Source organism: Mobula birostris, chromosome 14 (genome assembly GCF_030028105.1).
Source record: "Mobula birostris isolate sMobBir1 chromosome 14, sMobBir1.hap1, whole genome shotgun sequence".
NCBI lineage: Eukaryota > Metazoa > Chordata > Chondrichthyes > Myliobatiformes > Myliobatidae > Mobula > Mobula birostris.
This window is the reverse complement of record NC_092383.1, coordinates 57,271,207-57,286,774: the sequence shown is the minus strand read 5'-3', so window position 1 is coordinate 57,286,774 and position 15,568 is coordinate 57,271,207.

The window sequence follows — 15,568 nt, the reverse complement described above, 5'->3', positions numbered from 1 at the left end:
GTATGCAGAAATGAGATCGGTGGGGCATGAGCAAGCTGAGACAATGGGTCTACCTGGACAAGCAGGTTTATGGATCTTGGGTAGAAGGCAGAAACGGGAAGTGCGGGGTGTGGGAAGTATGAGGTTGGTGGCAGTGGATGGGAGATCCCCAGAGCTGATAAGGTTGGTGATGGTGTGGGAGACAATGGCCTGGTGATCCTTAGTGAGGTCATGATCGAGGGGTAAATAAGAGGAGGTATCAGCGAGCTGTCACTGTGCCTCGGCAAGGTAGAGGTCAGTACGCCTGACTACAACAGCACCCCCCTTATCGGCGGGTTTTATAGTAAGGTTAGGATTGTTGCGGAGGGAGTGGAGAGCAGAGCGTTCGGAAGGAATGAGGGTGGAATTGGAACAAGGTGTGGTGAAGTGGAGATGGTTGATGTCCCATCGGCAGTTAGCAATTAAGAGATCCAGAGCAGGCAGAAGACCAGAGCGGGGTGTCCATGAAGACGAGGAGGAGTGTTGAAGGCAGGAGGGGTCATTGGGGGTGGGAGAGTCCTTGCCGAAGAAGTAGGCTGGAAGATGGAGCCGGCGGAAGAAGAGTTCAGCGTCATGGCGCCTGCAGAACTCGCTGAGGTCTGAGCAAAGGGGAACAAAGGTAAGGCCCTTCCTGAGGACAAAGCGCTCTGCCTCGGGGAGTTGAAGGTCGGAGGGGATGGTAAAGACCCGGCACGGATGAGAGCTGGGATCAGAGGGGGGAGGGAGGCCTGATGAAGAGTCTCGGTCTGAAACGTCGACTGTACTTCTTCCATCAGATGCTGCCTGGCCTGCTGGGTTCCACCGGCGTTTTGTGTGTGGTGCTTGCACTCGGAGATGCTGTTTTTCACACCACTGTTACAACAAGTGATTATTTGAGTTACTGTTCCTTTCCTGTCAGCCTGAACCAGTCTGGCCATGCACCTCTGAACTTCCTCATTAACAAGACACTCTTGCACAGAGTACTGCCACTCAGGAAGTTTTATTGTTGTTGTTTATCCTAGCGTTCTCTCTAAAATGGAGATATTGTTGTGTGTGAAAAGCCTCAGAGGTCAGTTGGTTGAGATACTCAAACCATTCTGCCTGGTATCAACAGTCATCCACACTTTGACTTGAATACTACCTGACTTGCCTGTTCCTGGGTAATGCTGAGTTCATCTTTCTCTTTACGCACCTCAGTCTCAACCTGCTTCTCTCTTTTTACCTTGCTCAAAGAAGTAATTGAGGCCAGTCTTTTAAAGATTAGCTTAATTTATCACATGTAAATTGAAGCATTCAGTGAAATACATCATTTTGCGACAGCAAACAGCACAGTCCGAGGATGTGCTGGTAGACAGCCCACAATTGTCACCATGCTTCTGGTAATAACATTGTATTCCCAAAATTCACCAACCTGAACCTATACATCTTTGGAATGTGGGAGGAAACCGGAGCACCCAGAGGAAATCCGTGCAGTCATACAAACTCCTTACAGACATGGGTGGGAATTGAGCCCCATTGTGATCGTTGGCATTGCAAAGCGATTTCAGTATTGACTACGCAATAGTGATACCCCAGGGGGTGTTCTGAACTGTTGTTTGTTTGGAACGTGTCCTGGTAAACAAGTCAAATGAGCTGAAGGAAGGATTCAATAAGGATGTACCAGATTCTTCCAGTGCCCGGCTTTGTAGTATTCAAGGAATTTCTAAGTGGGGAGAACATACAGAAATCAGAGTTGCAAAGGGACTTGTGCGACCTCATGCAGGATTCCCTAAAGGGTAACTTGCAGTTTGAGTCAGTGGTAAGGAAGTTCATCATCACACTGTGTTGGTCATTGACACAGAAATTATGCATTTCATCATACATTTCGATATATACATATATAAGAAAACAAGGAAATCTGGCACTGTCTCATCTTGTACACCACTGATATCAGTTAAGGGAAAATGCTTGAGGTTCACTCTGTACAATTTGCATCATGGTTTATGTGACGGAAACAATGAAATTGCTTTCTCAATAATTCCAGCAATAAATACAGTGATGAGTACAAAACATCAGAGTTCAACCAGGAGTGCTGAATCACGGTGAAGACAGATGTAAATATAAGCTGAACTTCTGCGTTTTAGATCTTGAGTTTTGGTCAGCTGAGGGCTTTATTCATTGGAGACTAAGGGACTCGGTGATCTTATAGAGGTGTCAAATGTTATGGTGGGCACAGATAGGGTGAATGTACTCAGTCTTTTTCCCAGCTTTGGTGAATCAAGAACCAGAGGTTTAAGCAAGAGAGGAGAGATTTATGATTAACTTTATGTGTCACAATTTCACCGAAACATAGGGTGAAATTTGTTGTTTGTATCAATGGTAAATACAGTCCGAAGTCTGCTGGGGACAGTGTACAAGAGTCGCCATGCTTCCAGCACCAACATGGCAGTCCCACATTGTACTAAGCATAATCTGTATGATTTTGAAATGTGGGAGGAAATGCAAGCACTCAGAGGAAACCCACACAGTCATGGGGAGAATGTACAAACTCCTATAGACAGCAGTGGGAATTGAACCCCATGTAGTGAATGCTGGCACTGTGAAGTGTTGCACTAACTGACAGCTACTGAACGAGATGGGAGGCTTCCCCTCGTCAAAGCATCTGTTAGGCCATGAAGTGTCATCGAGCCCCACAACAGGGAAAAGGGCTCTTTGGCCCACAATCTCCATGCTGACCCATCAATACTATCCCAGTTCTGAGCATCATATTTGTTGCCTTCAACAGGGGCCCCCATGCTACTTTGGGATGATACTGATTCTGGCTCCAAGAGATGTGGTGTGAGACAGATGTGGTTCAGGTGAGAATGCAAAAGCATGAATCTGGTGTTAGACAAGCATTTACTGCACAAGGGACACCTGTCAAAGAGGGAATGTCTGTTGTGCCAAAGAACACTTGATATTACTTGCAGAATGGAGTTGTATACTCAGACTGGAGAACGGACTACAGGACGTGAATTTCAAATGAGAAAGGGTAAATTCAAAGGAGATGTGCAGGGCAAGTTGTTTTTCACACAGAGTGGTGGCTGCCAGGGATGGTACTAAAGGAAAGTATAATAGAGGTGTTTTGAAAGGCTCTTAGATAGGTACATGAATGTGTATGGAATGGAAAGGTATGGACATTGTGTAGGTAGAAGAGAGTAGGTTAGTTAGGAATTAATTACTATTGTAATTATTTTGTCAAGGCATGATGGGACAAAGGGCCTTTTTCAGTGTTGTGCTGTTCCATTTTCTAGATAGTCAACAGACTCTGGATAGCGTCTCTCATTAACTGTATCGTGATCTCTGCAGAGTGGGATTTTTTTTTAGCGTTTGCACCAGTCAGGCATTCTTGTCTGGTGTGTGGTGTCAGGATTGGTCTCCTTTCGGATTAACCAGGTCATGATATGAACGTTCCTGACTCGACCCTTTTTTTTTAATGAGGCCGAGTGGCTAGCTCGACGCTCAACCCATCACGGATGGAAAGCGTGCTCGGGGGGTGGGGGCGTCCCGAGTGGATTCGGATTCAGGAACCTTCGCTCCGGAGTCCGGCGCTGATGCAATTGCACCACCAGCCAGCATCAGAGTGGGTACTTGACTCTTTAAAGAGTGTCCTTTGTTTTACAGTCTTGGGACATTCCATCCAAGCAATATTTTTTGTTTTCAATCTGCCACAATTTGACTTTGTACTTTAGTGGAATGCCACTTTCCATAGACTGTCCTTTAACGTTATCTATAGCTCAGCAATAGGATGTCCAATCAACTGGTGTTTATTGCGATACCCATCCATTATTTAACCCTTTCTTTCCCCACCATTCAGGAAATGTACCCCCTATCAAAAACTAACGTTTCCTGGACTGGGAACTGAAAGTACTGATAACACAAGGTGTCTCACACTTCTCTGCAAAATGGCGACAATTTGAGACAGTTCAATAAATGTAAATGGTTTATTATTCTTATATGTACCAGGTTGCACTGATGAAACTTTGTTTTGCACGTCATCCATTTAGATCATTTGTCACATTAGTGTGTTGAGGTTGTACAGAAGAAAAGCAATCAGAGAATGCAGAATAAAGTGTTACAGAGAAAGTGCAGTGTAGGTGCAAGGCCACGATGTGGTAGATTGTGTGGTCGTGTGCAAATTGTACTGTAGAAGGGAAGCGTTCAAAAGTTTTATAACAGTGGGAGAGAAACTGTTCCTGAGACTGATGGTATATGCTTTCAGAGAGATTGTGCAGGGTGGATGGGTCTTTGATTACGTTGGCTGCTCTACTGAGGCAGTGAGAGCTGTGTGCCGAATCCATGGACTAGTTTCTGTGATATGTTGAGTTGTGTTCACAGCTCACTGCAGTTTCCTACATTCACGGGCAGAGCAGTTGCCGTACCAAACCGCGATACATCCCGATAGGATTTTTTCTACATGATGTATTGAGAGATATTGGTGAGGGTCAAAGGGGACTTGTTGAACTTCTTTAGCATCCTGAGGGAGGAGAGGTGCCGGTGGGCTTTGTAGCCATGGTGTCCGTGTGCTTGGACCAGAACCTTCAAGGTCACAGAAGAGCCTAAAGGGCCTTGTGTTCCCTCGGATTGAGAGATTGCCATCTCAGTGACACCAGACATCTTGGTGCTTGTTCACTTTCGATTAAGACAGCTGGGCTTTGGGTAACTCATTGTTACCATATAAACAATGACGTTCAGCCCAAAGTACCACAGGTTATCTCATTATACACAATGGTCGTCATCAAAACAGAGACACAAGGGGCAGCAAATGCTGGGATGTGGAGTGCGAAAACAGGCAGAACCAGAGGTACTAACCAGGTCAGGCAGCATCCAAGGAGAGAAATGGATGGCTGAAAATTCGGGTTGAGATCATTCTGCTGAATAGATTTGACCTGACCTGCTGAGTTCCTCCAGTAGCTCGAATTGGCACATGGTGAAAGCAGTCAATGTGTGATTGTCGTATACGATGAGAGTAGTTCAGCTCCCTGCCCTCTCCACTGCAGCTTTTACCCTTCTCCACTTTACTCTCTGCTCCTTTCTAACTTTTCCTTTTCCCACCCTTATCCTTCAATCGACCCGGCTGGTGGCGTAGTGACATCAGTGCTGGACTTCGGGACAAGAGGTCCTGCGTTCGAACCCAGCCGGCTCCCCTGCAGGCTTTCCATCCATGCTGGGTTAGAAGCTGGTGATCTGTTTGGAAACTCACCTGCAGAAGGCAATGGCAAACCACTGATATAACTTGCGTCGTACGTGGTTCTCTACTACGTCAGAGAGGCATTGAGGAAATCATCTGCTAACTGGAGAAACTCTGGATGCAACGTACCTTTCCTTGCTCTCCTTCAATTGCCTCTTCCCCCCACCCCACCCCCAACATCTGTGGCCATTTCTGGCCTTTTCCTCCCCTTCCTCTGCCTTCTCATGCCACCTTCCACCTCCACTTCATCCTTGCCCTTCACTCAGTACCTTCCTTCGACCATAAGGAGTAAGCCATAGGAGCAGAATCGGGCCATTCAGTTTATCAAGCCTGCTTCACCATTCCACCATGGCTGGATTATTATCACTCAGCCCGATTACTGAGCCTTTGATGCATAGATTATTCAAGAACCTGTCAAACTATGCTTTAATTATCCCCAATGGCTTGCCCTGTACAGCTGCCTGTGGTAAACAAAATCCACAGATTCACCACCCTCTGACAAAAGAAATTCATCCTCCTCTCTGTTATAATTGGACGTACCTGTTTTCTGAGCCTGTCCCCTGGGGTTTAAGAGTCTTTGCTTCAGGAAACATCCTCTCCACATCTATCCTATGTAGGCCTTTCAATATTCAATGATTTAATGACATCTCCTCATTCTTCTAAATTCCAGTGTGTACGGGCCCATATCCATCAATGCTCCTCAAATATTTACCCTTTGACCATAGATATAGGATCAGAATTAGACCATCTGGCCCATCTAGTCTGCTCCGCCAATCAATTACGGCTGATTCTTTTTTTTCTCCACCTCAACCCATGTTCCCAGCCTTCTGCCTGTAACCTTTGATGCTATGTCCAAACGAGAATCTATCAATCTCTGCCTTAAATACACCCAACGACCTGGCCTCCACATTTGCATGTGGCAACAAATTCCACAAGTCACCACCTTCAGGCTAAAGAAATTTCTCCACATCTCTGTTTTGAAAGGGTGCCCTTCTATCCTGAGGCTGTGCCCTCTTGTCCTGGACTCTCCCACCATCGGAAACATCCTTTTCACATCCACTCTGTCTAGGCCTTTCAAGATTCGAAAGGTTTCAATGAGATACCCCCTCGTCCTTCTGAATTGCAGTGAGTACAGAGCCATCAAATGTTCCTTGTATGATAACCCTTTTATTCCTGGAATCTTTCTTGTGAACCTCCTCTGGACCCTCTCCAATGTCTACGATGAGAGGCCCAAAACTGTTCACAATACTCAGGGTGAGGCCTCACCAATGCCTTATAAGAGCTCAGCATCGCATCCTTGCTCTTGTGTTCTAGACATCTTGAAATGAATGCTAACATGGTATTTGCCTTGCTCACCACTGACTCTACCTCCAAGTTAACCTTTAGGGTGTTCTGCACAAGGACTCCCAAGTCCCTTTACATCTCTGATATTTGGCTTTTCTCCCCATTTAGAAAATGTTCTGCGTGTTTATTTCTAATACCAAAGTGCATGACCATGCATTTTCCAATTTGGTATTTCATTTGCCACTTTACTGCCTGTTCTCCTAATCTGTCTCAATCCTTCTGCATCCTACCTGTTTCCTCAACACTACCTGCCCTCCACCAATCTTCATATCATCTGCAAACTTGGCAACAAAGTTGTCTATTCCATCAGCTAAATCATTTATATACAGTATAAAAGGAAGTGGTCCCAACATCATCCCCTGTAGAACACGACTAGTCACTGATAGCCAACCAGAAAAGGATCCTTTTATTCCCACTCGCTGCCTCCTACCAATCAGGCAATGCTCTAACCATGTTAGTAACTTTCCTGTAATACCATGGGCTCTTAACTTGGTAGACAGCATCATGTGTGGCATCTTGTCAAAAGTCTTCTGAAAATCCAAATATACAACATCCACTGCATCCCCTTTCATGTCCACAGAATCTCCCATCTGTTCCCCTCATTATTGAGTCCCCTATCACGACCGCTCCCTTCTTCTCTGTCTTCCCTTTCTGCACCACAGACCCATGCTCAGTGCCTGTAACCTGGTCACCGTGACATTCTCCCGGGAAGTCATCCCCCACGAAAGTATCCAAAGCTGTATACTTATTTTTGAGGGGATGGCCACAGGTGTGTTCTGCTCTAACTGCCTATTTCTATTTCTCCTGACAGTGACCCAGCTACTCGCCTCCTGGAACACCGGGATTTTCTCCCAGAATCATTCTGTTGAGCCTCTTCTGAACTCTTATATCAAATATTACAACAGGCCCTTCGACCCTTGATGTTGTGCCAACGTAGTAACCAACTCCAAGATCAATCAAAAGCTTACAATTTTCACTAAACCGTTACTGTTCCTCCTCTCTCCTATCTATTGTGCAGTTGGTATTCAACAGGTTGCTGCCTGCACTTGTTCAACCTATCCTCATATTGTCTTCTGAGGATAGGATGAGTGAGCTGAGGCTTTTCACTTTAGGGTAAAGAAGAATGAGAGGTAACTTGATAGAGGTTTACAAGATCATAACTGGCATTGATTGAGTGGATACCTGGAGGCTCTTTCCCAGGGTGGAAAGAGGTAAGACAGGTTTTTTTACAGAGCCTGGTAGATGTGCTGAACCACCCCAGGGATCGAGGTAGAGATAGATAAATTGAGTACTTTGAAGAAACTCTCAGAGCATATGGATGATAGAAAAATTCAGTGTTACTGTAGGAGGGAAGGGTAAGATTGATCTTAGAACAGCTTAAGTGGTTTGCACAATATTGTTGTCTGAAAGGCCCATACTGTGCTGTGTTGTTCAGTCTCATTCATTGCAATTTCTTGACCTTCCCGTACATTAATAAATTTCCCCTTCTCTCCATTGCTCACCCCTACCTTCCTAATTCCCAACTACTTATGCCTATCTCTCCAGTTTCTCACTCTCAACTTGCCCGCCCCATCTGAACCCCCACTGGTCTTCCTCTTCACTACCCTGCATCCCACTTCCCCTTCCCTGACAACATCTCTTTGACTGACACTTCCTCTCTGTTCTCCTCATCAAGGATGAAGATATTAAGCCATGCTGAGGGGTAACCATATGCAGAATATCAAATCTGGCTCTTGGATGAAGTCCAGCATTTACAAACACCAGGATGACTGTCGGACAGTGTGGTAGAATTCCGAAAAGATCCTGATGTTGGCTAGGAATCAATCTGTGAGTATTGACAAGTTTTGGAGGGATGATAGGAGAGGGAGCATGTTTAACGAAAGTATACAATAGTATTTGTCCAGAGCAACAACCGTGCCTGTGATTAGTCTCTGATTCCTGATATGGCTCCATGCTGAAGCCAGTGGAGTTTCTACATCAAGGCACCAGTATACATTTTACTTATTTCATTTGGAGAACAACGTGGAACAGGCCCTTCTGGCCCATTGAGCCGTGCTGCCCAGCAACCCACCTATTTAACACTAGCTTAATCACAGCACAATTTACAAACACCAACTAACCTACCAACTAGTACGTCTTTGGACTGTGGATGGAAACCGGAGCACCCGGACGAAACCCACGCACTGACGGGAAGAACGTAAAAACTCTTTGCAGATGGGTTACCGGTCCAAGCACCCATGTCCAAATCTGTAATTGTGTTGCACGAACCACTACATCCCTTGACCTTTGATGCTGTCTGTGTGGAGCTTGCAGGTTCTCCCTGTCGCCGTAGGGTTTACCCTGGGAGCTTCCACCTATTAATAATTGGGATATTATTCTCACACATGATGAGATACAGTGTACAAGTGTGTTTTGCATAAATCACTTTGCACTGAAACGGACCTTGTTTTTTTGTAATTGTGTTCTTTCTTCAATACATTGCATATAATTTTATTTTCTAGTGAATGCTGCTGATCTGATGGTATGAGACTGTGCTGCTGTTGCAATTAAGTTTTTAATTGCCCCTGTTCACACATGTACTTTACGTATGACAATAAATACGACTGACAGCTGCACAGATTATTTTAAAATGTAAGTAGATTGAGATCATACAAGGGAAAAACAATACCAAAATGCGTAATATACACGCAATGGCCATTTTATTAGGCACACCTGTACACCTCATTAATGCAGATAACTGATTGGCCAATCATGTGGCGGCAACTCAATACATAAAAGCATGCAGACGTGGTCAGGAGGTTCAGTTGTTGTTCAGACCAAACATCAGCGTGGGAAAGAAATCTGATTTAGTGAATTTGAATGTTGGTGATGGTTGGTGCCAGATGGGGTGATTTGAGTATCTCAGAAACTGCTGATCTGCTGGATGTTCATGCACAACAGTCTCTAAAGTTTACAGAGAATGATGTGAAAAGCTGAAAACACGCAGTGAGCAGCAGTCCTGTGGGAGGAAATGCCCGTTAATGAGTGAGGTCAGAGAAGAATGGTCGGACTGCTTGAAGGTGACAGTAACTCAATTAAGCACAAGTTGCAACAGTGCTATGAGAAGAGTATCACTGAATGGACCACACATTGCAGCTTGAGGTGGAGAGGCTGCCGTAGCAGAAGACCACGGGTGTCTACTCGGTGGCCACTTTATTAGGGTACAGGAACAATTAAAGTGGCCATGGTGTGTATTCGTCACATGTACATTGAGACACAGTGAAATATGTCATTTTGCATCAGTTCAAGTCATGTGGATTGTGAGATCTAAAGTACATTTTTATTGCCTGAGAGGAAGTTTCAAAAGTCTTATAACATCAGGCTGTAGGTGCGCTTGTATTGTTGAGCTGTTATATCTTCTGCCCAACAGGAACAGGGAGAACAGAGAATGACCCATGTAGTAGGATTCCCTGGTAACGTTGGTGGCTTTAAAGGCCTTTAGGTTAATTGGCCACTGTCAATATCCATTAGTGGGTAGGTGAGTGGTGGAATCTAGGGGGAGTTAAGGTGAAACTGTGGAGCATCACAGGCTCATAGCAAAATACTGGAGGAATTTAACAGGTCAGGCAGCACCTATGGACTAGAATAAACAGTTGACATTTTGGGTCAAGATCCTTCATTAGGATGGCATAGGAAGGAAGTGAAAGCCAGAGGAGAAGGTGAGAAGAGAGGGAAGAGTAAAAACCGATAGGTGAGAGGTGAACATGATCAGGGGAAAGGTGGGAAGACGTGAGAAGGGGGATAAACTGAGAAGTTTGGTGACATGTGGACGAGATCTCTTCAATGTCCCGAATGTACCTGCCTTCACCACCACTGCTGGCAGTGTGTTCCACGCACTCATTGTTCTGTGTAGTTTTTTAAAAAAACTACCTCTGTCATGCACCCTGTACTTCCTCCAATCACCTTAAAATTATGTCCCTTCGCATTAGCCATTTTTGCTCTGAGAAAAAGTCTCTGGCTAGCCACTTGTTCAATGCCTCTTATCATCTTGTACACTTTGATTAAGTCTCCTCTCATTCTCCTTCGATTCAAAGAGAACACCCTATTTGCTTAACCTATCCTCATAACATAAGTACACTAGTCCAGATACCATCATTGTAAATTTCCTCTGCACACTGTCTATTGTTTCCATATTCTTCCTATAATGAGGAGATGGTGTGAGCTGCTTCACCATGAGGAGGGAGAGGGCATGAGCTGAAAATAGGTAAACACAGGAGGACTATGGACGTGAGTTGGTTGTGTTCCAAACTTGCAAGCAGATCCTATATTATAACAAGGGAGCTTTAATAAAATGGCGTTTACATCTTCTCTTGAGACTTTGGTCTGGTTTTCCCAGGTCATCAGCATTGATAAAAATTGTCACATTATATTTTGAGATGGATGAGATATTTCTAAATGCCTCACTGGTCACCAATTTCTCCCTTTGTTAATCTGCTGAGTACCCTATCTTTTGTTCTGAGGATACTCCATGTCCTTCTGCAACTGGATGTCCGACTCCCTAACCAGAACACCACAGTCTGTGCGGTTTGGTAACAACGTCTCCACCTCGCTCACAGTCAACACTGGGGCACCTCAGGGATGCGTGCTTAGCCCACTTCTTTACTCTCTGTATACCTCTGACTGGGTGGCTGGGCACAGCTCAAATGTCATCTGTACGTGTGCTAATGAAGCAACCATTGTTGGCAGAATCTCAAGATGGTGACGAAAAGGTGTACAGGAGTGAGATATACCAGCTAGTTGAGTGATGTCACAGCAACATCCTTGCAATCAAAGTTGGTAAGTCCAAAGAGCTGATTGTGGTCTTCAGAGAGGATAAAATGAGGGAACACTCAGCAATCCTTATGGAGGGATCAGAAGTGGAGAGAAAGTGAACAATTTCAAGTTCCTTGGTGTTAATATCTCTGAGGACCTAACCTGGTCCCAAGCATATCAATGCAGCTATAAAGAAGGCAAAACAACGGCTATATTTCAGAAGGGAATTTGAGGAGATTTGGAATGTTACCTGAAACATTTAAATATTTCTGATTGGCTTCATCACTAATTGGTATGGGGAGTGTCTACTGCACAAGATTGAAATAAGCTGCAGAGAGTTTTAAAATTAGCCAGCTCCATCATGGGTACTGGCCTTCGTAGTATTCAAGATACCTCCAAGAAGCGGTGCCTTGGAAAGACGGTGTCCGTCATTAAGGACTTCCACCACCCAGGAGATGCCCCCTTCTCATGTTACCATCAGACAAAAGGTACAGAAACCTGAAGGCACACACTCAGCCATTCAGGAACAGCGTATTCCCTCTGCCATCCAATTTCTGAATGGACATTGAAACTATGAACAGTATCTCACTACTTTTTAAATTTCTGTTTTTGCACTACTTGTTTAATTTAACTGTTTGGTATACATATTTAAACTTGGTGTAATAAGCAGTTTGTTTTCTATATTATCAATATTGTACTACTACAACAAAGTTAACAAATTTCACAGCATATGCCAGTGATATTAAACTTGATTCTTATTCTGGGTATTGTGAGAATTTTTGGGGCCCCTAGGTAATTAGATTAGATTCAACTTTATTGTCACTGTGCCGAGTACAGATACAAAGCCAATGAAATGCAGTTAGCATCTAACCAGAAATGCAAAGAATAGTGTTATTTATGAAATAACTGCAAATAAAAAGTAAGTGCTGCAGCACAGAAATATAAAAGTACTGAGACATTACAATACGGGTGCAATACTGCTTAGCGCTGTGATGTGAGGTTCAGCAGGGTCACAGCCTCAGGGAAGAAGCTCTTCCTGTGTCTGCTGGTGGGGGAACAGAGGCTCCTGTTGCTCCTACCGGATGGGAGGAGAGTAAGAAGTCCGTGGTTCGGGTGAGATGCATCCTTGATAATGTTTTTTGCCCTGCGCAGGCAGCGTTTATGGTAGATGTTCTCAATAACAGAGTTGCTAGCGTTGGAGGCTTTGGACAGGGTCCAGAGGAGCGTGGGAGTAAACCCAAGAATGAAAGGGTTAACATATCAAAAGTAGCTGATGGCTCTGGGCCTTTACTCACTATAGTTCAGAAAAATGAGGGGGATCTCCTTGAAACCTATCAAACATTGAAAGGCAAGATGGAGTGGTTTGGACAGGATGGTACCTATAGTCAAGGCGTCTGTGAGCAAAGGACACAGCCGCAGAATAGAAAGACATCCCTTCTATTCTGAGGAGATGGGGAAATTTTTCTTTAGCCAGTGAGTGGTTAATCTGTAAAGGTCATTGCTGCAGACAGCTCTGGAGGCTAAGTCAGTGGGCATCTTTAAAGTGCAAGTTGATAAGTGCTTGATCAGTCAGGCATCAAAGGTTATGGGGAGAATGCAGGAGAGCTGTGGTTGAAAGAGTGAAATAAATCAGCCATGAACGAATGGTGGAACAGACATAATCAGCCAAATGACGTAATCCTGCTGCTCTGTCTTATGGTCTTTCAGGAGAAAGTGAGAGCACTTTCAGTGTTCTATTATGTCAAAGTTGAAGTCAATTTGATTGTCATCTGCAAAAGTCATGTATGCAGGGATGTAATGAAAGATTTACTTGTAGCAGCATCGCAGGCACATCACATCAGATAAGCAACATTCACAGAAAAAAAATTAAAAATAATTTATCCACAATTCTCACAAGAAAGAAGAATTTGAACAAAATACAATAAATTTTAGTGTAAAGTTACTAAAGTGGCCTGAGTATTATTATACCAAGGGTTGTAACAATTTGTTCAAGAACAAAGAGAAAGGGTTGAAGGGAAGTAGCTGTTTGTGAACCTGGTGGTGTGAGAGTTCAGCCTTTTGGACCTCCTGCCCAATGGTCTCAGTGACTTGATGGTGGGATCTTTGATGATGGAATTTGCATTCTTGAGGCAGCACCTGCTGTACTTACTACTGCAGGTGGGGGAGGGATGTGTTTGTGTTGTCTCGGGCAGGGTCCACTACTCTCTGCAGCTTCTTGCATTCCTTCTCATTCCAATGTCGTAAAAGACTGTGATGGTACGAGTCAGGATAGTTTCATTAGTACGTCTAGAATATTGTTTGAAGACAATCCACATCTCCTTAAACTCCCGAGAAATTAAAGACACTGGGATGCTTTCCTTGTTATTGCATCTATATGCAGGGCTCAAGACAGGTCACAGTGAAGGAGCTAACAGTTCAGATTTGCCAGAAGAGATATGATACTGATAAGATACTATTTGTGGTGGCGTGTTGAAGGCTTTCAGGAAAACAAATAATCTTGTTTCTAAATGGTGAAATTTTGATGACAGGTTGACTATTTTCTTAGTGCATTCACTGGCACATCAGAAAGTTGGAGTATAAGCAGTCCATTCAACCCAATGATCCTGGCTACTACTTGTGCTCCATATGAGCACTCTTGCATCTTACCTGCATGCCCTCCAATTGATTTCTCCAGCCTCCCAATTCTTCCACGTACAGATTGCTGATCAGACTCAATAGGCAAATGGCCTGATTCTCCTCCTATGTGTTATGGTATTATGGAGAGCATTCTAAATGGTTGCATCACTGCCTTGCTATGGATGAGCCACTGCACAGGATTGCAGAGGGTTTTACATTTAGCCAGCTTTATCGGGGACACCAACCTCCCAAGCGTTGAGGACATCTTCAATGCACGATGCCTCAGAAAGGCTGCATCCATCATTAAAGATCCCCACCACCCAAGACATGTCTTGTTTGCATTATTACAATCAGCGAGGTGGTGCAGGAGTCTGAAGACTCACACTCAACTTTTTAGGTATAAACCCATGAACAATACTTCAATATTTTTGCTCTGTTGTGCACTTTATTAATTTATTTTTGTATTCTGTTCTGTGATTGACACCTTGGTTCCAGTGGAACATTGTTAGATTTCACTGCATACACGTGCACAGTTGTATGACAATAAACTGATACTTCAACTGGATCATTTCAAAACATAATTATATTGAGATACGTAGTATAAATGGAAAAGCAATAACAAAATGTAGAATACGGTTACAGAGCAAGTGCAGTGAAAGTAGAAAATAATGTGTAAGGTCATGACAAATTAGATTGTGAGGTTAAAATTTATCTTTATCATCGAAGTGCCATTCAAGACTCTTATAATATAGAACAGGAAGCAGTGCAGCAGAATACAGTCCCTTTGTTGTGCTGACCTTTTAACCTTGTATAACATCATCTAACCTTTCCCTTCCACTTAGCCCACCATTTTTGTATCATCCATGTACCTGTCTAAGAGTTTCTTAAATGCCTCTTCCACTACACCTGGCAGGGTGTTCCACGCACCCACCCACCACTCTCCATGTGAAGAACTTTCCTCTGACATCCCCCTCCAGCTTTCTTCAGTCACCTGAAAGTTTGTATTCATCATTTCTACTCTGGGAAAATGTCTCTGTCTATAAATACTCTATGCCTCTTATCATCTTGTACACATCTATTAAGTCACCTGTCATCCTCCTTCACTCCCAAGAAAAACGTCCTGGCTTGCAGAACCTATTTTCCCAAGATGTGCCCTCCAGTCCAGGCAGCATCCTGATAAATCTCTCTGCACCTTCTCCAAAGCTTACACATTCTTCCTTTAATGAGGTCACCAGAAATATGACAGTGGGATAGGAACTGTCGACCTGGAGTAGGGATTAACGGGTTCTTTTCAGAATGGCAGGCAGTGACTAGTGGGGTACCGCAAGGCTCGGTCCTGGGACCGCAGCTATTTACAATATACATTAATGATTTAGGTGAAAGGATTAAAAGTAACATTAGCAAATTTGCAGATGACACAAAGCTGGGTGACAGTGTGAAATGTGAGGAGGATGTTATGAGAATACAGGGTGACTTGGACAGGTTGGGTGAGTGGGCAGATGCAGTTTAATGTGGATAAATGTGAGGTTATCCACTTTGGTGGCAAGAGCAGGAAGGCAGATTACTATCTGAATGGTGTCAAGTTAGGAAAAGGGGAAGTACAACAAGGTC